Raw genomic sequence first — 22,816 nt, 5'->3', positions numbered from 1 at the left:
ACATAATTTTTGACATTGTCTCTCTCATTTCCTAAACATTCGTTTTAAAATTAGTATTGTACTGTTGAGGATATATTATTGAATACAAAATTATTGAATATACAAAATTTTGTTCCAAACTTTCTCAAAAAAATTGTATGACAGGAAAATGTCACAATTTAATGTTCCCATATCAACTTTTTCTCAATGTATTTCCTCTTCTTGGATTTTACACAAAATCAGAGATCAAAAAATTAAAATATCGCACACAGAATTCATAAGTCACCGCTTTGCGGGAACTCTAAAGTCAAATGATTTATAATTAGGTGAAAATTTAGTGCTCTTTAAAATTTAATTATTCATTTCATAACATTTTCCACTAATGCTGCCGACTTGCGGCTGCAATTCAAGTAAAATGATTGTGATAAATTGGTGCATGCAAGTGCGCCATATGTGGCCAATTTAAGAAGGCGGTACATGAATTTGAGGTTTGACAACAGCCACTGAAGAGCTGTCAGCACACAAGATACGCACTGTAGTTGCGATAATCAAGACGACATGACGTCTTGCAAGTCAACCGATGAATACGAGTATTGGAACATCTTCTTGGTGCAAAGCATATTATGACATCACGTAATATTGTGTGATCTTATATGACTACTAAGCGATTCTTCGAATTTTCGTGGCATAACCAAAGAAAACGTTCCAATTTTTGACTTATTTTGTTGTAAGATTATCAATTGAATAAAGTGACGTTTCTATATTAACCACAGAAATATCTACTTATACTGAACTAGAAATAATATGTTTATTGAAGTGTTCGAAACTAAATACATTTGAGCATATGGCTAACAATATTGCATACACATATTAAGAATATAGATTATATATTGAATGTACACAAATATAGAGACCACACAATACTATAAAGTATCTCAAACCAGAAATAAATCTACGGTAACACAAGTCAAATCAATTTGTCAACAAATAAAAACCACACAAACTAGAATTTAAATCCAATCCAAGTCCCTTGCGAACAAAAATCTTGTAGAAAAAGATTCAAATTATAACCCAATAAAAAATAATACTGAAAAAAGTTCTTTAATTGAAGTTTTCCCATAAAAAATGCAGTACGAAATTTTTCTGTAAAAAACGGGTACTATTTTTGTTTGCGATTAGGAAAGGATGTGCAACCGATGCAGCGCAATGCACATGCTACAAAATGCTCAAGTAAATTAAAAGAGACATAACGACGCATTTACGATGGAATTTTTTATAACACTCGCGGGTGCACTATTCCAACTTGAATGAACGGATGAGCAGCCTGAAGAACGCTTTACCACGCTCAAGTGATAAACACCCATAATTTCGTACTCGGACTAACAAACGTATTTCGTATGATGTCTCCATATCCCCCTTTTACAATTTTTTAACATTTTCATTTTTTATAGATACAGATACAAAAAAAGATAAGTGCACACGAGTACGTATTCATCTAATTTATGGTATCATGCAACGCCTGATATAGAATACCCGGCCGCCACTGTCAACGCAAATTAACTTTATGTCATGTTGACAATGTCGGAATTGCCTTTCAACCATGGAATTTTTGGTACCGTGCTGTGTGCTCAGTGCGCTCATAAAAGTTTCGCTTTCTACGATTATTGAATTGTGCACCACCGATTGATGTAATAAAATCAGCGCAGTTTGTTGAGCGCTGATTTTGGGCGCCGAGTATCAGTTGTTCTGATTCCTTTGTGTATAAGCCGCTAAAAAATAGTATTTTATGACTGTATGTAATATTATACGCATGTGAGCGAACACTATATAGAGTGCTCATACGATCCATTGAAATAGAAAAGTAAATATTAAATTGTCTGCATTAAATAGTAGAACAAGATATTTGTAAAAAAATGTGGAATAAGATATATACTACAGTGAATTTCAATATTAATTTCATTTCAATATTATTCCATTTGAATAGTGAGTTTTCTTGAACTTTTGCACTTTACGAAGGTATAGCTCTATTAGTGGCCATATGATTTGAAGATAATTTCTACATTATAAAAAATATTACAATTACAAGAAGTGATTACTTATGGAATAGAGGAAGAGATTCCCAATTGCTTATGAAATGCAAAATAAATATTGTTTGATAAAGTTTGTCAATTGAATTCTTTTTCATTACAAGAAACGAAAAAAAAAATTTTGCAGCTAAAAAATTTAACAAACACAAGTCCTGTTACTTTATATTTTCACTAAGTAAAGGGAAAATTTTATCTTCTGTAACCTCGAAGAAATATCATCAAAAATATGCAATAAAACTATATTCTTTATATACTTTTGTTCAAATATATGCTGTTTCGTCCCTCTGTGATAACATCCGAGGCCTCACAATAAGCAACCTAAAAAGCGCAAGAATTATCGATCAAACGATCACTCAACATCCTCACTAACTACTAAACCGATAGCACTACCAATTCGCAACAATAAGCATTTGACTCGAAGATGAGGAAACAACTATGCATATTCTTTTTGACTGTCCAGGTTTAATAACGCATAGAAGAAACTTCTATGTTGAGGCTAGTTGAGTTGAGTCAGTACACCTGAGCACTTTTACTCTCTATTAACTGCGAGGTTTCTACAAAACCCCTCTTTGCGCCTTGACTGGATTATTGTTTGTCACTTCATTAGACTAAACAATAATTGACCTCAGATCTGTATATCTCCCCGAGGAGCCTGTTACCATTCTGAGATTTGATAACGCGGTGTTAGTAAGTCTGTCAGATTTCGCAAATAATTTCAGGGCTCTATCCTTCATGTATTTTTTGATGGGACCAATCTTGAGGTCCCTGAGGATGTCATTCATCCTAATGTACCAAGGAACTTTGAAAAGTCTTCTCAGAGCCTAGCTTTTTGCAATTTCTAACTGGTGAATAGTAGTGTTTGTAGCTTTGCTAAACGCTACACAACAATATAGAAGTGTTTCATATGGTTTTTTGTCACCAGAATAGATTAAGAGCTCTTCTCTAAATTTAGTTCTGGACTTTGTTCACAAAGCTTTAAAGAATTTTGTGTAATCAATAGTGAAATTGATACAATAGGACTCTTCTGGTCGTAATACCGGCTGTTGGGCGATTTCTCGTTAAAGCTTTAATAATATTACTAAAATTAAACAATTAACTATCTTTTCACGCTCGATCTTTTAGGTTGTTTAGTTTTTATAATAACTTAGAGAATTCATGTCAGTTGCCTCAAAATATAATTTTTCTTAACACCTTATAATCCATACCACTCGCTTATAAATTTATTCATGTTAACAATCAAATAATAATTTAGCTCCCTACAAAACATTTCAATTGTGTTAATTACTTTTAATATTATTTTCTATTAAAAACCAATTTTCAACAAATATTCTATCGCCATCATCATCATTATCAGCATCAGCATCGTTCCAGCTATTGCAACCCAATGTAGGTCGAAACTTTCTTCACAGTACTACTCTAGTTTATACGCTTAATGTCCTTGATTTCATAATTTCGGGTTTTCATAACTCATAACTCTGTTCTGGCAATAACAAAAACTTTATAATCAATTAAAATTTAAGTATCACTTAAATGCGATGAAAATCATAATATTTGTACCTAATTAATTTGTCATTTATAAAGAGAAATAAATATCTTAACTGTATAGAATCACGCTCAGTTGCACCCAATCATCACCATCCATTTAACTCACTTTTGACAAGTGACAACACTAAATCATTATTTTACGAGTTTTTAATTCGAAGATACAAAATGATCACTTTTTCAACATTTTAGTGCTGTTAGTGCTGTTAGTACCGTTGGTGCCGTTGGTGCCGTAAAAGGCGTGCAATGAACACAGAACTTTACAAATTCAAGAAAAACTATAAAAACAATTTTACAAACTGTCAACGACAATGAAAGGAAATACGGACGAAACATAAGGAAGACTGTTGCTGTTGTTTGCTGGAAGTGTTGTTACAGCAGCAATGCTGCAAGGAAAGCCATTGCAAACGTCACGTTAACAACAAAAGCAGCCAAGCAGGCAAGCATCCAGCAATAGAAATGCCAGCCGCAGCAGCGAAAGTATAAAATCCATGAAAAATGAAAAATGAAAAATTTAACGACATTGTGGACAGTAAAACGATACAAGAATTTTCGACATAAAATCAATTGATGTGGTGTTGATGTTGTATTGAAGTTAGGGATTTCCACGGCATGATGAAGGAAAATATCAAAAATTACGAAATATTTTATGACCTTTCACTTACAATGAAATTCAGCAAAACTCTGATTGTTGAAAGCACTAAAAATTATTTTGGAATAATTTTTTCTTTTTTTTTTTTGTTGGGGTCATTAAATTTGATTTAATGAATTTTTCTCGGAATAACTCTTAGAATTCAATTAAACTGAAAGCTGCTAACATTTGCATTAAATTCCTTGCTTCTTTTTGTATTATTTTTAGATGACAGTTTCCGTAGCGACTTTAGTGGCGATCATATTCAGGGTGGTAGCATGCAAACGCGCAAACCGCGCCGTAATCGCACCACATTCACCTCAGGACAGTTGACAGCACTGGAGAAAGTATTCGAACGTACGCATTATCCAGATGCATTTGTACGCGAGGAGTTAGCAACGAAAGTGGGTCTAAGCGAAGCGCGCGTACAAGTAAGACCAACTTGCAATTTGTACGGTGAACTCAAAATAATTTCCAGTATTCTAATTTATACTTCACCACAGGTCTGGTTTCAAAATAGACGCGCAAAATTTCGACGAAATGAACGCAGTACGAACAATGGACGCAGTTTATTAGCAACAGCATCACAGCCTGTGCCACCTATAACGAGTGTTCATAAATTCGCTACCGATAAGAGTGCGGCAGCACTGTTTCACCAACAAATGGATTTACCCCATCATGCAGCGGCCGCAGCCTATTCATTGAGTTTTCCAACACTTAGCATGTATTCATCCAAAGGCTATACGAACTCATACGGTGCATTTGGTGCGACGGCCGCTACAAATGCGGCCGCCGCTGCTGTTGCCAATGATGCTATTGGTGGTGCATTCTTCACACCCACCAATTATTGCACACCGAACTACCAGCACAGTTATGCTTCTTTGCGATATAAGAGTGCGCAAGGATTTTCCGCGTTATGATTTGAATTTCTGTCAATGACGAGTGTGACAATACAACTATTTAAGCAAACATAAATTTTATTTTTCTTTAGTTATATAAACTAGTATAATTAAAAATAAATATTAATAAAATTTTTTGTTAAGGAATATAATTACTGCAATTTATTGATATAGATTACACTGATAAAGATGAGTTAAGTCCGAGGTATTTATAGGCTATATACTATGTGCTTTAAAATGTTCGAACACCAAACTGCTGGAGTAGATCGAGTATTTTCGAATTCGAACAATTCAAATATTCAGAAAAGCTCGAGACATTCGTAGATATTCGAGCTACTGGAGCAGCAAAGCTTCTCGAGATTCCATTTTGATTTTATTTTATTTAATACAAATACGGGAAACAACAAACTCTCAAGCACTATTCGATGTACGGTTTAAGTACTAGAACACTGAAACGGTGGAAGTTTTCAACAACTCGAAAAATACAGCTCGAAGCACTAAAATACATCATCAATGTTAGGAATATAAGAAAAGATAAACAAATATAATCAAACAATAACAAATTTTTCTTACTTTGTGATAAGGTCTTCAGGAAGCATCAGATGACATTACAAAACAATGGGTTTCTAAAGGATCACTCTATTAAATACAGTATTATTATTTGTAATTTCTTAAAGTTTGATATTTGCAATTGACTTACCCGATATTGCTTGCTGCTTTTGTTTCTCTGTTAGAATTCTCTCTTGATGCACTAAATACATATATACATATAGATCTATGGTTCAATGGTTGCGAAAATTTTTTAACTTTTTATTGTTCTGGTAGTGGTGGCTCTATCATTTCAACCGCAATTCGTGGATCATTTGCAACATGCTGGTAACGATAAGCCATTGCTCTTTGTATTAATAAGAGTTCCCTAGCCGTAATTCTATTTTGCAACTTTTTTATCTGGTAGTCCAATATTGGCTCAATTAGCTAACGTAGTAAATGAAAAGCAGAGCATGTTTTTGAGAAAATTTTCCTCACTTTTATATGTAATTTAACTTACCAATACTGCAAAGTGTATCGCTGCAATCCCATACAAAACATATTTTACTTTTGACATTTTACTTATAAGTGTTTTAGAAAAATAAATAAAATAAATTTATGCTTATGTACCACAATTCATAATACTTGCGAAATTTAGAAAATATATGTATTAAAACAAAAAAAGTACAAACAAATAATTTTTATTCTTTCTTTAAAAATTAAACTCTATAAATTAAATATATTTCAATACAGATATGATTAAAATATCTGTTTAAATATCTTTTTTTTATTTAAGTACATTGAAATGCCTCGATTAAGCAACAGTCACCAGCTTTAGTAACTGGCGACTCTAACTGAAGCAACAGCCTTTATTATATTAAATACAACAGTCTCCGACTCACAGTTTCGATATTTTCTAAACTAGTAGAGATAAGGCCCAATCGGCCCCTCCAAAGTTGGACCCAAATACGGTCAACTTTTACATATTTAAGAAATTTGGTATTTTAAATATACAAAATTATACATACAAAATTTTCATAAAAAATTATTATTAAAAAATATTTTACTTTTATTAGACTAAGTACATTCATTATGCATATAACAATATAACTTAATGTAAAAAATTGAAGTGATTCGCCTATTAATTCTTATATAGGTAGGTTGCAGTCGCGACCTTGTTTCCAAAAAGCTAACTTGAGCTCAAATAATGGTCAATTGTGGTATCAAAGGAATAGCATTGGTACGTACATAGATTGAAATCAGTAAAATACCATTTTATATATTTTTATTTACAAATATTAAATACTTATATTTGTGACCAAAACTTATTATTATAATAATTTGTTACCGGGCTAATTGGTCAAATTTTAATATAAATAAAAAGACATTAATTTATTATTTATATTTAAAAATCGTTTATATTTTATTTCCGATATTTCGACTATCTTCGATAGTCATCTTCAGGGAAAACTGCACAAAATATAGGATGTTCACATTTTTATAGCGGATTATAAAGAAAAATCGTACAATAAATACAATAATAATGATGACAACAAGAGAAAAAACAACAATAAAAATACAAAAGAAAAATTAAAATTATAAAAAAAATTTATAAAAAAAACAAAAAAAGCTTTACAAACATCCTGTGTCATTTGTTTATAATATTCCTGTAAGCCTGAGCACAGTTGTCCGTATCAGTTTTATAATTGAGTCTTATATTCTTGGGCACTTGAAGTATTGAGAGCATTTCTAGAAAGTACCTCTTATTATGGTTCCTTTCTTCATATAAAATTTTTGCCTTGTCAAAATCAGGTTCATGTTTATGCTCCATACAATGCACAGCCAATGCTGTATTGGCTTCAGCACCACTTTTATTTTTTAAACTGTGTTTATGTCCAGCCATCCTTGTCCTAAGCTTATTTTTAGTCGTACCTATATATATTTTGTTACATACATTGTACCCGTCACCTTTACAATTCAGCTGGTACACTACATTAGATTTGTCTTTATTATTAATTTTAGTTTTCGTATTGCTATATAATTTAGCTATTGTGTTTGTTGCCTTATGAGTAATTTTATAACGTTCCTTGTCATATATACTAGAATTCATTATTTGGTTTGACAATTTTGGAACATAATCAATGGATTTATATATTTTTTTGTCATTATTATTGTTAGGTTGGAGCTTTTTAAAGGTCTTATTAAGCATCATATTAATAATCCTTACGGGGAAGTCATTCTTTATTAAAATATCACGCACTATGTTCTTTTGTTCATTATGGAAAATTTTGTCACTCAGTACTAGAACTCTTCTAATAAAATTGGATGCTGTATTTAAAATCACGTGTTTAGGATGATTGGAATTATAGTTAATTAATCTTCCTGACCCAATAATATAAGACTCAATTATAAAACTGATACGGACAACTGTGCTCAGGCTTACAGGAATATTATAAACAAATGACACAGGATGTTTGTAAAGCTTTTTTTGTTTTTTTTTATAAATTTTTTTATAATTTTAATTTTTCTTTTGTATTTTTATTGTTGTTTTTTTTCTCTTGTTATCATCATTATTATTGTATTTATTGTATGATTTTTCTTTATAATCCGCTATAAAAATGTGAACATCCTATATTTTGTGCAGTTTTCCCTGAAGATGACTATCGAAGATAGTCGAAATATCGGAAATAAAATATAAACGATTTTTAAATATAAATAATAAATTAATGTCTTTTTATTTATATTAAAATTTGACCAATTAGCCCGGTAACAAATTATTATAATAATAAGTTTCGGTCACAAATATAAGTATTTAATATTTATAAAATAATAATAATAAAGTAAAATTATAATAAAAAATAATAATTTTTTAATAATAATTAAAGAAAATGAGAAAAAATGTTTTTGTCTCAATATAATATACATCAAATAATACTATCTATACTATCTATTATGTTAAAAAAAACAATAAAAGTTTAATTCCACAATAGAAATCCAGCATTATTAATAAATAAATTTCATTTTGAATTAACTTCTCACAAATAGTTCTAAACTTTTGCCACATTCTTTATTGTTGTTGTTATCATAATAAAATTAACAAAAGCCAAACTTAGCATAACAACAACAACAATAATAACAATAATGAAAACATAACAAAGAGAGAAACAAAAGTCAAAAAGCAAGAAAAAATAAACTTACTAGCTGCACCAACCAACGCTATCAAAGCATTAAAACAGTTAGTTTGGCTTTAATGTGGCTGCTGTATTAAGCCGAAAATGTGTGTGAACAATATACGAAGTAAACAGCAGCAGCAGCAGCAGCAGCAGCAGCAGTATGAGCAGCCATGGTTATGTCTGTCATATTACTAGCTAGTACGTACGGTAGTTACCAAACTGCTCCGCTATATTACTACTCTTTGTTTTTGTAGTGTTCGTTCGTTCGTACGTTGGTACGTTTGTTGTCCAAAAACTAAAAGCTAACAGTTGGTCTTTGTTGGTAAAACAAGTTATGTTGTGTGAGAGAAGAAGGTGGCAATGGCAACAGTAACAGCAACAGCAACGGCAAGTTATGAGCGCCGCAGTTAACTTCGCTGTTGTTATCACTTTGGACGAGTGTATGAGGAGACACAACAATGCGTACGTGTATGTGGCACTTGTATATGCTGCAGCATATTATTATGCGCGGTGCCATAATAGCCATGACATGGAATGCGTGCGTTTAAACAGTTAAAAACGTGGTGGAATAAATGTAAAGTCTACTCGTTACTACTTGCGCGGCTAATGTAGTTGTACGATGTTAGTGATCTGTTAAAAACGACATACCCTGTAAATACGCGAAGTACGAGTATAGGCGTTTTTTTTTTTAATTTCGGCTGCATTTATTTGCGTTTAAATCACTTTTTTGAGAGATGTTGTCCTTCAACATCAACGAGTTGTCGCTTTTAACAATGAAAATTTACATATAAACCTTATGCTTATACACAATATATGTGTATGTACTATACAACATATAATAGAAATTAATATTATGAATATATACCATATATATATTTCTATTGTTGACACATTTTTGGAAATCAACTAACGTTCTGCATAATTTTTCCTTTTTTTACTCGATTGACTGCATTTCTTATTAACACTTTTCATCAGCAATTTTTTTTTTATTATTTGCTTATCATATTTCTGAAGGTTACTTTAAAAAACTCCCTTAAAGACTATTTAACACCAAAACCAACAAAAAAAAATAATTCTAAGCTTTATCTAAACTTAGAAGGGATGTTTGCATCTACTACCCTTTAAATGATTTTCCTTCCCTACCCACCAACACATAAAACCAAAGTAGCAAAGCAGTTTATGAACCCAAACCCAAAGCAGCAAAATCTGGAGTAAGTGGGCATGGATGACGATGACGATGATGAGGTTGTTTGTTCTTGGTGTACTTGGTATACTTTAATAACTTGCATTTTATGTGAAAGCTTTTACCATAAAACTTGATTTCGGTGTTACACATTCTTGCCTTTGTTACATAATGACAGACGTGTACGTATGTCCCTTCCTCCTTCTCCTTACTTTCACAGACACTCGTCATACACTCTGCAGTCCGTAATCTGTTAAAGCTAAACATTTTTATTATTTTCCCAGGGTTGAAAATATTCATTAACTTTAATAAGAATTTATATTTTTGCAAGAGATTGTTTTCGATACCGGAGAGCTTTAATTTTACGATTAACCTGAGCCACACTCAAATACCTAACATTTTGTACATATTTAAGGGTAAGAGCAGAGATAAGGTTGTGGGAGATACACAACATTTTGCATAAATCAATATATGCAACTTCATTGATTCCATAAACCCAGTGATTATGTCTCTAATTTAATTCTAAAAAGTAGAAGTGGAAGGAAAATAAAATGGTAAGTAGAAAAGATTCTAAAGTGAGAGAGAACTGAAATAAAACAAATTATATATTATTGAATTAATAATCAAACAGTTATAAACAGAGTAAAATCACTGCTGAAAGTTAATATCATCCCAAGAAGAAACATTTACAATTTCAGGGAAAGGAAAAAAATAAAATATATTTTCTAAAACATACTTATATATATCTGTAATAAGATTTAGAATATGTAAAAAAAAAAATTACTACTAAAGAGAAAACATTTAAAACCTCAAGGAGTGGAAGAATAGATGATATCTTCACTAAAACATACTTATATATGTACATGCAAACAAATATATTATAAAAATATATTTAGAACAAATTTTTTTCAGTTAAAATATCTTCAATTTACAGAAGTACCATATAATCTAGTGTTTATAAGATTAGCAGAAAAACAACTTTTGTCTAGAAAAGAGGTGCAAATCCTTAACCTTTCAGAGCAGTTTTGTTCTTATCCAAATTTTATGCCTTTCACAAAAATAATTTTGTATAGTTCTAATTTTATAGGGAATAATCTTTTTTACTTCTAGAGAACTACATCAGAGACTATTCTCTCCCTCACTCACAGGTTTTAGCGCTTTCTCTTTTTCTCACTTTATATTTATAAAGCAATTTGTGCGATTTCACTATAAATGTAAAATAATGAATTAGCTTAAATCATTGTCTAACAATAATGTATATGAAGCGGTGTATATATTTAGACATATTTGTATTTGTTTATTTGTTTGTTCAATTATTTCACAAGTAGTTCTATAGGTTCTGAAATGAAATGAGCTCATTCGATTCTGAATTTACGTAATTTTGAGAAATATTCAAAAGGCCTTTTCTGTTACTGAACAATGCATGCCAGTACTTACAATTATGTATGTAAACTTTTAAGTTTACGTAAATCAAATAAAAATATAACTTACTATTATTCAAAAAAAACATAAGTAATAAAAATCATTTAAAATTTTTAATATAAAAATAATTTTAATAGTCATCAAAACATTGCATACTAAGAAAAAATTTATTTTTGCAAACGACAAATTTCAACAAGTTTAAAAATAAAATTTTTGTACTAAAAATATTTTTCAAACACAAAAGTTTTTGTATATAAAATGGATGCGGCGATTCCGATTAAAACACATCAGCCAGCCAGTCAAACAGATAAAAATGTATCTAACTTTAGCTGTGAAAGCAAACTATGTTTATGTGTATGAATGTATGTAAATTTCTAATAAATGTAAACAACAGCAAACGAACAAAGAATTCGACAGCAATGAAAAGACAAATAAGTTCTAATTTCGAGATATTGACTCAGAGAATTTGTGGCAATAAACAAAACAACCGCCGCCTTCACCGCCACTGCCGCCGAGTAGGTGCTGGGTTAGATAGCAGATATACAACACAACACCCCCTCCTTTACACATTTACAATAAGGTTCATTATGAATAGAAATGCATACATTAAAAGCGAATCGAATGATGATGGCAGCTATGAAAATTGAAGAGAAGGAAGTAGTTACCCCAATTACAATTCACTACTGCAAGGCAATATTTGATTGTATCTATCAACAGCTTCCTCAATACCAGCAGCAGTACCAGCAGCAGTACCAGCAGCAATATGCTTCATTGTATTGCTATTTGCTGTTGTTGCAATTGATGTTGCAATTTTTATTGCTGCTTCTATTGCAAAACAAAGAAGTACTACTGCAATAAATTATAGATGTACTGCGATATTACATTATTGACAATTTGTATTTTAAACTTAAATAAATAAATTCTAATAAAGATTTGTATATACGTAGTATGTATATAAATACATATGCATTACTTAGTTACAATGTTGACGACAAAATGAAATTTAATAGATGCAAACTGGCTTGGCTGAGGAACAAAATTTTTTTAAAAAAGAATTAGCTGAAGCGTAGCGCCTATACGTATTGTACGCCCAATCAGTGTGTAATCACACAAACAAAGGCAATAAGCACTACACAAAATAACACAAACCAACAAAATGAAACCATAGAAGTCGTTTTTAATACATGTATTAGTGATGTAGTTGTTTTATTAAGAAAATAAAACCCATAGCCATATAGCACCACGCAAACAATAGCTGAGAAGAATCGTTTAAAACAATTGTCAACCTCATTTACTAACTATTATTAATATTATTATATATACTAAACAATAAAACATTTTATATACTATACATAAATTGTATATACATACAAAATAATATACATATTATATATTTACATTGAATGTTTATATGTTGGCTTGGGTTAAGTTAAGTCGGCGTTCTTTTATACGAAGTAACTACTACTTAGAGACATCTACTTCTCATTGGCATGCTCTCAAGTTATCTAGGGGGGAAAATGTGCTAACCATTGTTTCTATTATAATTCCAATGCGATACTCTTGTTAAAAACTATTTGACCTACATAATAAAGTTAAAAAGATCCAATAAGTCCAACTTCGCTATTTCTGTCTAATTAGTAAGAAATTCTAGATAGTGAAGTCTCGTTTATAGTCCTGGATTCCATATATGTTAAAAAGTAGTCAATTCAAGTATATAATCTAATTTTTATTCGAGTGTATCTGGTCGCTAATATCTGTCTGGTTGCTAATGAAATATTATCCTAGAATTTGAAATCGTGTTATCTGTAGTACTGAGTTTTATACAGTCTGGTTTTAGATACTATACAGTCTCGTTGTTTGTTATAAAGTAATTAATTCAAATATATATCGAAAGGTTTATTTAGGTAGTTGATTGGTTGCAATGGTAGGCCGCCAGATAATAACTTTTCATTAACCTCAATTTGCGATTTTTCGTAGTTTTGTCACCACTTTCCTCGCAAGAAACCGTAAAATAGAAAGATACAGACTAATCTATCCTGTTAAAATTAAATAATTTAATAAGTCTTTTGTCTTTATTAAAACCTTGACTTATATTTATTAATTATTTTTGTGACTTATAAATTGATTAATCAATTAATTAACATTGAATTTGTTCATAAAGACATTTTCGACAGAAACTGTCCCTATTTTTATCTGGCGTTAAAAGTACAATTTATAGCATTTTTGATTTTTTCTATATACTAATTTTTTCATACTCATAAGAACATAAAAAATTTATACCCAGAATTTTTTTCAAGACTTTTTAAAGTTCTTTACCGTTTTTTTTTTTAGTGCTGTTAGCTGGCTCTTCTTTGTTTTTTTAATGATTTCGGACAATAAGAAGTATTAATAGAAATGTAAACAATACATAATTTTTTAAATAGAAAGGTTATTTTATATACTATATAAGCAATAGCGAAGTAATAGCCACTACACCACAAAAAAAATTACCCCAATGTCATTAATATGGACAGAATATGTTACAATATAAAAGCACATTTTAACATTATTTCTTAAATGCAACTAACCAACAATAATAAGAACAACAGTAAATGTAAACTCAATTAACAACAGCGCTGCAAACAATAATATTTGGTTTATTATGCGTTGTTCGTTGTCAAATTACAGCAATAACAAAATAAGCAATGCCGCAATGTAGAAAAAATTTAAGCAGCACTGTAAGCATCAATGTTAGTTATCTAGTTATAGGTTATATGCTGCCTTCATCTAGCGGCCTAGCAACAATTGTAGCGTACATATTTGAAATTATTAAGAAATAAATTGCGTTGCAAATGTTAAAACTGTTAAAGAAAAATGCTGTTTCTGTTGCTGTTATTATTGTTGTTGTTTTGTTCAAACAAAATTCAATGTGTGTTTGCAAGTACGCAGCAATATGCTAAACAAACAAATGACGAAAGACGAAGTTGACTTCGTCGTCGTCGTTGCCGTTGCCGGAGCCGTCGTAATTGCGGCAAGCCAAGAAAACAACACAAAAAAAAAAGAATAAAGCCTTTGCGCGTCAATATTAAATTAGTTTAAGTGCAAAAAAGAAAAAAAATAACGAACGTAAAACAAAAATTAACAAATAAACAAATTAGAATAGCAGAGCGAACGAATAAACGAAACCGAACTGAAACTCTATAAAATGAATTTAAATTAATTGAATGGCATTGTTTTGTTGCTACTATTACAACTGCTGCCGCTTATGCGCTGCGGCAGAACTTGTGTTAAAAAGTAGTTTTGTTCAGTTTTAAGTACATGCGGCGCAATACCGCAATTATGAACGTAACGTAACGTAATAATTTACGTTTCCATTACTAAAAGCACTAATTTCAAAATGTCGACAAATATGGTAACATAATAGAGACATCAACATCGCCCATAGTAGGCAACGCTGACGCCATCCATTGCCGTTTTTCATCTTAAAAATTAGATTATTAAATATTTAAGTTATTTTGTCAATATTAAATATGCAAATATAACTCATAAGATTTGAAATGAAATTGTTTTTAATTACTTTTAACTTTTAATTATTTTATTTCAATTAATAGTACAAATAAGAATTGATCTAAATTTAACTAATAGTTTAAATAAGAACCGTTCTTTTTTTTCGTTAAATTACGTACTCATATTTATGCACTGCCGAACAGCGATATGCATATGTATGTATACATGTATATGTACATTTGTCTTTGCTGCTGAGCTGAGCTTACTCTTCACGAATGTTTGTTTTTGTAACCGCAACCGATCGAAAAGCAATAAAAAATGCTGCAAAAGGCAAACATACAGCAAACAGCACAACATATCGCAAGCCGTCAATTATTAACTGCAATTAATTATAGTTTGTAATTTGAATAATTGATTTATTATGAATGAAAAAATAGACGCTTTAGCAGCAATACAGATAGATGTGTTAAGATATTTCAGCCTGAGAAATTCAATGAAAACAGATGACGTTTTTATGGAGTTTTACATAATCAAAAAAAAAAAGTACCATTAAAAATAGAATTTTATTTTTAGGTGGAAAAAATTAATTAATTAAAATTAGCTAGAAATCCCCATTTTTATAATAATATATCTACATCATAACTATTATTAAGCCATGATTTGAATAATTAACTAATAATTGATTGATCTTTTTTTTTTTTTAATATGCATCAATACCGAGCAAACTCCAAGCAGATGTTTGTAGTTGCCCCATTCTGTTCGCTATAAACTCCAACAGAGTAAGTTCCTAGTGTTGTAAGATGATAATTTAATCTAGAGTACCCTAAAAAAATTTCTATAACGATTTTTAAATTATTTTTATAAAGTTGCATAAAATCTTTAAAATGTTTCAAGTTAAAAGAATAGTATAGCTTTTTTTGTTTTTTCTTTTCTTTCCGAATAGGTGAAAGAAAATTACTGCCTCCCAAACCACAGAATGGTCCCGGGGCTATTAACAAAAGATTTCTCCCTTCCTGGCAAATTTGTGTAGGATTTCGTTGCAGTTAGCTACACAGAACTAATAGTTTCCCATACAAAAACGATATGGTATGTCAAGTCATTATCAAAGACAATACACCAAATACAATATTGTTTTTGCTACCATTTTATTGGCCCAGGCCAGACTTGGATAAATTTGAAGATTAAAACTAGTTTTTATAAGAGTTTTCGCATAGTTTATTGCATTTAGTGGATTAAAATTTTACTTTTAAAATTTAACAATATATAAAATTCGAGCAAAAATTTCAGATTAAAAGCAAATCTAGATTTACCAATAGATAATGACATAAATAAAGAAATATGTAATAAGAAGATCTTCTGGACATTTTTTTTAGAAATGTATTAGGTACATTTAATGGCGTATTCAATGTGTGAGGAAGAAATAGAGATCAGTGAACTGCACAAACACCGCCAATCTAGTAATAAAAATCCCCTTTACATAAATTTTGGTTATGCTCTTGGCTATGTTATTTTAATACGAATAACCTAACTGACTATAAATTTCTTATTAGCCTAGTATATATCAATTTATTAATATTTAGTTTTTGCATATTTTATATAACGTCATTTATAAAAATATTGCAAACGAGGAAAATAACTTTAATTTAAATGTCAAATTGACTAAAATAGACTTATCGATACATGTGAAAAGCTGCCCCATTAGTGTAATTTAGATATTAGCTAAGATTGAATATATTTTCTCAATAAATATTATATTCACAGAAATATGCAAATATTTTGAAAAAATATTTCATTAGTTTTAAAAATATTTGCACATTTTAATTTAGTTGCAGTTTTTATCGTTCAGCCAGAAAAACCACATTCGAAGAAATAATAAACACAACTAAATAAATGCCACCATAAAAAAAAATATTGCTTAAAACGATATTAAAAATTTATTGTAAAGCAAATTGCTGACAACATATTTCACATTTTGTGCAATATTTAACAATTTAACGCTTTGCATTTAAAAATATTAAAGTCGTATATTTTTTTATTCAGCATTTAAATTTTATTTAAAAAATTTTTTTTATTTAATTTTATATTTTTTTTTTCTGAAACACCAAAAAAGGAGTTCATTAAAAAATTCATATTTGCAATTTGACTTAAATTACAAACAAAATTGTTAATAAAAGACTTTTAAAATATTAATTTCAATAATAAAATTGCTTGAAAAAACAATAAAAAAAATTACATTATAAAAATAATAAACAAATAAGAATTTTATTGCAACAACTACGACCGGCAACAGAGGCTGGAGGTAGAACATTTCAGGAACAATTGTTAAAATTGCTGAATTGCTTACCAAATAAATATTTGGTTCGCTCAGTAAGAAGCATGTCAAACTAGAAGAATTTTTTAGTATTAATTTCTGATACTGGCTGTAATTGATAAGTTCTGCAGATTGAAAATTCATATTTATAAAGTGTGCGAAAACTGTTATAAAAATTTATTTTAATCTTTAATTTTACTCAAGTGTGGCTTGAGCTTAATAGCATACAAAAGTACGTATAAACTTAAGAATAGATAAAGAATAAATGAAATTAAATTCTATTAAATAAAATAAAATAAAAGAAAATAATTTTATTTTAAAAAGTAAACTAAATTAAATACAAAAACGCTCTGCGAAAAAAATATGCAAAATAAATTGATAAGTAACCTTCTGAGGGTGAAGATGTTGATATGAGACTATAACTAAATAAAATGTAAATAAATATTTTGTATATTTCACCACACACTTCCCGCTGCCATCGCATCTCTTTTTGTCAATTTGATTTTATTATTTTTAATAAGTTTTTATAAGGCATTTATGTGTATCCACAGCAATATACAAGCCATCCATTCATGCCATGCTATGTTATGCCATGCCATACTAACAATAAAAGTGGATACATAAATCAGCTGTGATTGAATGTGGCACAAAATGTAGAAAAAGTAACAAACCAGCAATGAAAAAACAAGTAAGCAGCAAACAGCAAACACAGCAAGCGGCAAGCAAATACAAAAGTAAAACAGCGAAAAGTAAGCAGTGAGCAGAGCGTAAGGTGCGGTAAAATGGTTGCTGCAAACATAGATGGCGGCGGCTGAATGTATAGTTTACGATGAGCAAAATGGTGGCAAACAGCACATTGCTTGTTAGCCGGGAGGAAGTGAGGTGAGGCCAACATATTTTTGTTTATTTCAATTTACATTTTTTGATTACATTCTTTTTTTTCTTCTTTTTTTTGTTGAACTGTTCCTTTTTTCTGTTTATATTTTTATTGTCTTTTGTTTTTACTTTACAATTACTTTTATTTTGTGTAGTTATGTTTTTGTGGATTGTAGTTGAGATTTATTGTGCGTGGATTTTATGTTTGGATTGTAAAGTTTGAATTTTGTTATTGTTGTAAACTGATATAAATAAAATTTAAGCAAAATACTATGTATACAATGCCTTCATTTTATGATAATTTTCAAGTTAGTTTTGCTTGAAAATTGAAGTTAGTTTTCCATCACCGGAAATAAATGAACCACAGACTACAAATAGTTCTTTAAATGAACTATCTTAGTCAACTAGTTTGTTTATCTACTTTTATTATATTTAAATGTTATTATTTAAAGACGAAAGTTTTTTCAAGTTAGAAAGATTCGAACAATAATGAAGAAACAACAACAAAATATTGATTAATTTATTGAAATTTAACTGAAGATATAACACTGTTTCGAGTATTGCCAAGTACTCATCATCAGTGATCTTAGGAAATATACCTATTTTTATTTGATTAGTTTATAATCCGTATATTTTTATTATATTATTTTATTTATGTTTTTTCTGTTATATAAATGTATTTTTAAAATGTTCACCAATAAGACCGTGTGCGAGTTCGAATAAATTGAAGTAAACTAAATTAAAATTTTCTACAAATTTTTTTCACTGCACTCATGTCAATATTTATTTATTACAATTATTTATTAATTTTGGTTAAAAGTTTTTAAATTAATTTATTAAACAACATAAAATTTTCACAATGGCAATATCTAATTTGCCTAATTTTTATCTAACTTACCATACACAAAATTCTGGTAAATACCAACATTCGCTGCCATACCGACATAATTTACTATTTCCCACAATTTACTTGAACTCGCATATATAAAAAAATTTATTTTATCTACACCGATATTTCAACTATCATCTATAGTCGTCTTTAAGGTATTAATTTATTTATTATATGTTTAAAATTATTAAATTACTTTGAAATATTGAAATAAAAATCCTAATAGCATTTGTAACATGTACAACACTGGTAACTACTGTAGTAACAAGGGAAAATCAACTTTCCAATACGTGTTAAGTAACAATTGATGTAATTTTCGAGGAGATCAACAAGAGTTGAAAAAAAAAAGCTGAATAAATGAATGAATGAAAATTAACAACTAACAACAACGACAGCATAATAACAGCAACAGCAACAACAAACAAAATTCAACTAGCAACAAAGGCAATGCGCTGCCAGCCATTGTATCTAACACTTGTATTCACAAACTAACATACTAGTTTATGTATACGTAGCGTATATGTCTGTATGTATGAATGTATAGAAATGTAACTAAATATTTTGTGTGGATGCAATGCACTACATAGCATAGCACATCAGACAGCAGCATAGAAAACGATGCTGACATGTGCGTAGCTATGTAAAGCCAGAATAGTGCCAAAAAACTAACTAACGGCAAGGCAAAGGCAAAGGCAAGTGTTAGAAAAATACGTTCACTTCTTATTCTGTTATTCGCTTGACTTTGGTGAGAAAATTCTGTATAACTGAGTTTGTATGCATAAGTACGTGTGTATGTGTTGCCTTAACACCACCGTTGTCGCAGCCACCTTTATCATTTCACATCCTTCAAGCAAACAACAATGATGCTAAACGAGGGGGTGTGTTCTAATACAAAAAAATGAAAATAATAACTACGAGTGTACGTTTTCAAAAAATGTATTGTATGAAGCGGGCAGTAAACTTTAAAGATTTGTAGGGAATTTTTCAAAATAAAAAAACATTGTTTTTTTGCATATTGTTATTTATTTTTTATTAATTGTAATTACGATAAGGAAGAACAATGAATTATTAAAAATAAAATCGACAAATTATACCAGAAGTTAAATATACATATATAACCAAATAATTGCAATCAAAAGTCAACAGCAACAACAAAAACAAAGTGCAGCAGTAACAGCAACAGCAACAACAACAACACAGAAACCGCAGATAAGACAACAAGAGCATTAAAATGCTGAACAACTGAACAACTGATGATGCCGTTGCTCCTGCTATTTGCTGCACAGCAAGAAGAACAAAGAGAAACCTCTGCCTCTGACAATGCAAACTCAACATGCAGAAAAATTTTTCTATTTTAAAACTCAAGTGGCCGTATGCTTACCCCGTCACTACTCTCCTTTTAAGCCACTGACTGCGCCATTCTCAACTATTACTATATTTGCTGCTGCTGCTGTTGCTGTTGCCACTACTATTATAATATGTTTTGATTATTACAAGCTTAGTTACTATTGATGTTATTGTTATTGTTGTCTTCACTGATTTTTGTTTTGTTTTGTTTTGTTTCGCTTTTGTTGATGCCTATGTACATATTTTGTACAAAGAAAGCTTGCATACAACAACAACAGCAACATTAACATCATATCAGCAGTATTAAGAAGAGTAAGACAAAATCAATGTAAAGCACACTACAAAAACAAATATGAAAAAAAGGAAACAAAACAAAGGACAGGAAGATATAAAATAAGTGCTTTTAAAAAACAAAAGCTATGCTTAAGCAACACAAAAAAGCAATAACTATAAGAGATTTCGTCCAAACTAAGAAATAAAACCACAAGAAAAGTGAAACAAAACCATAAACCAACAAAAACAACAAACGAACACGGCTATATTTCTTTTTATAGGAAAATTATTAAAATTCTTATCAGTTCAAGTTGATGACGCTGAAAAGTGCACCACCACACAACAAAGAGAAGTTGAGTTAAATAAAGTTTTGCATAGGAAATGCAAGTAACCATAAAAAACAAAAAAAAAAACAATAATAAAAAAATAGTGAGACAGCACAATATGAATGAGAGCAAGTCTTAGTTGTAAGAAAATTACAGCATAATTTGATTTTAAATACAAAATTGTGGCATTAAAATTAAGACAGTGTCATATAAAAAAAAAATTTTAGCAATTTTTTTTTTGTAATATGCAAATACATTTTTGTCTGTCCGTGTACATAAAATATGCATGCCATACACACTATACACATTACACACAAACACACACACAATGAATGCTGCATGAACTGCTTTCTTTGCAATCAGTGATGCAAATATTTATAGTCGGATATAGTGTAAATTTCTAAAAATAGTCGTGCTTTTTTTTGTTTATATTTTAAATTAAATTAAAAAAGTTCTTATATGTTACCTATAAAGCCAACATAGGCAGGCAGCACATTAGACCAAAGAAAGAGTTTTGCAAAATATTTTGCATTTTAGGTTGCATGAATGCAAACGTGAACGAACTTTCACTTTGTTATGCGAACGAGCGAGCGACCGATGTGAATATTTAATTGTGAAAACTCATTTTTATAAACTGATGAAATCTTTTTTCATTTTTCTGAAATTCAAAACGCATAATTTTGTTTGCAATGATTTAAAATAAGTACAAAAATTGTAAAAAATTAATTATATAAATTATTTATACTATCAAAGAGTAAAACTGCTAGGCCTCTTCAGATACTTCAATTTTTCTGTTCTGTAAGTACCTGATCAGCGGAATATCTTCGATAATTACAAGGCGAGTGAACTACCTAAAAATAGCGTCAGACAGTCAAACTAGTACTGTACTAGTATTAAAGATTACTTTTCCTCACTATTTATTTGTGTGACTTTTCAAGAATATAAAAATCAATAATAAAATATATATTAATTTCTAAACGGGCTTATTAATTGGTAATTAACTATAATTTATTATTTATATTTTATAGAAGTACTTTTCGATAGTCATCTTCAGCTGACAAAATATATAATATAAAAATTTATAGCGGGAAATTAATCGAAATACTGGTATAGCACTTTAATAAAATATAAATTGTTTAAATATAAATAATAAATTATAGTTATTAATTAATGACCAGTTGTTATCCCTCTCAAAAGTTATTATATAATATTTTGTTCACAAGAAAAGTATATAAATATATTTAAATATGTCAGTTTAAGTTAATTTTTATTGTGTTTATACCAAGCTTAGCAATTAAGTAATTTAATTTAATTTTTGTTACAACCTGAAATCATTTACCCCTTAAAGTACAAACTGATAATTTATGATGATTTTTTGCTGATGCTATTTACAATTGAATTTTATAAAAACAACAATTCTTAGTAATTTAAAGGGATAAGTACCGCATTTTAATTATTATTTAAAGACTGATAAAAAGCGATTACTCATTTATGAAGTAAACAAAATCGGTTTATATAGCACATTTAAATAAATAAATTTAAAACGAAACACTGTGCACTACGAAGAAATTATGTCAAAAATAGGCAGGGATTTTTTTTGGCTTTTATTGTGTCTTTAAGACAAAAAAAAGGAAAAAAATCCCTGCACAAAACAGTGTCATTATTTCAGAATTATTTTTATGTAAGCTCCTCTCTTTATTGTTATTTGTTGTTGCTACTGCTATTGCTGCTGCTGCTGCAGTTGCTGATGTTATTGCTTGTTTGACTTGAACTTGTTTGCAAGATTGCATTTCAATGAAGATTGCGGCGCTGAAATGCAATCAGCAAAAAAAAAAATACAATAACTAAAAAAAATGAAATTATA

At 29.7% G+C, this 22,816-nt stretch overlaps 1 protein-coding gene and 1 long non-coding RNA gene across 2 annotated transcripts in view; both read right to left on the bottom strand.

The window, feature by feature from the left end:
* Window positions 1-22,816, bottom strand: part of LOC119670873 (midnolin homolog) — a 110,498-nt gene that overhangs the window by 81,622 nt on the left and 6,060 nt on the right. The window lies entirely within an intron of this gene.
* Window positions 5,285-6,343, bottom strand: LOC119670874. Its single transcript, XR_005251740.1, has 4 exons — window positions 6,187-6,343; window positions 5,839-6,113; window positions 5,712-5,777; window positions 5,285-5,635 (listed from the first exon to the last, which is right to left on the bottom strand). It is a non-coding gene; the product is annotated as an uncharacterized LOC119670874 (long non-coding RNA).

Source organism: Teleopsis dalmanni, chromosome 1 (assembly GCF_002237135.1).
Source record: "Teleopsis dalmanni isolate 2A chromosome 1, ASM223713v2, whole genome shotgun sequence".
In the NCBI taxonomy this organism is placed as follows: domain Eukaryota; kingdom Metazoa; phylum Arthropoda; class Insecta; order Diptera; family Diopsidae; genus Teleopsis; species Teleopsis dalmanni.
This window is presented reverse-complemented; position numbering and strand designations above follow the sequence as displayed.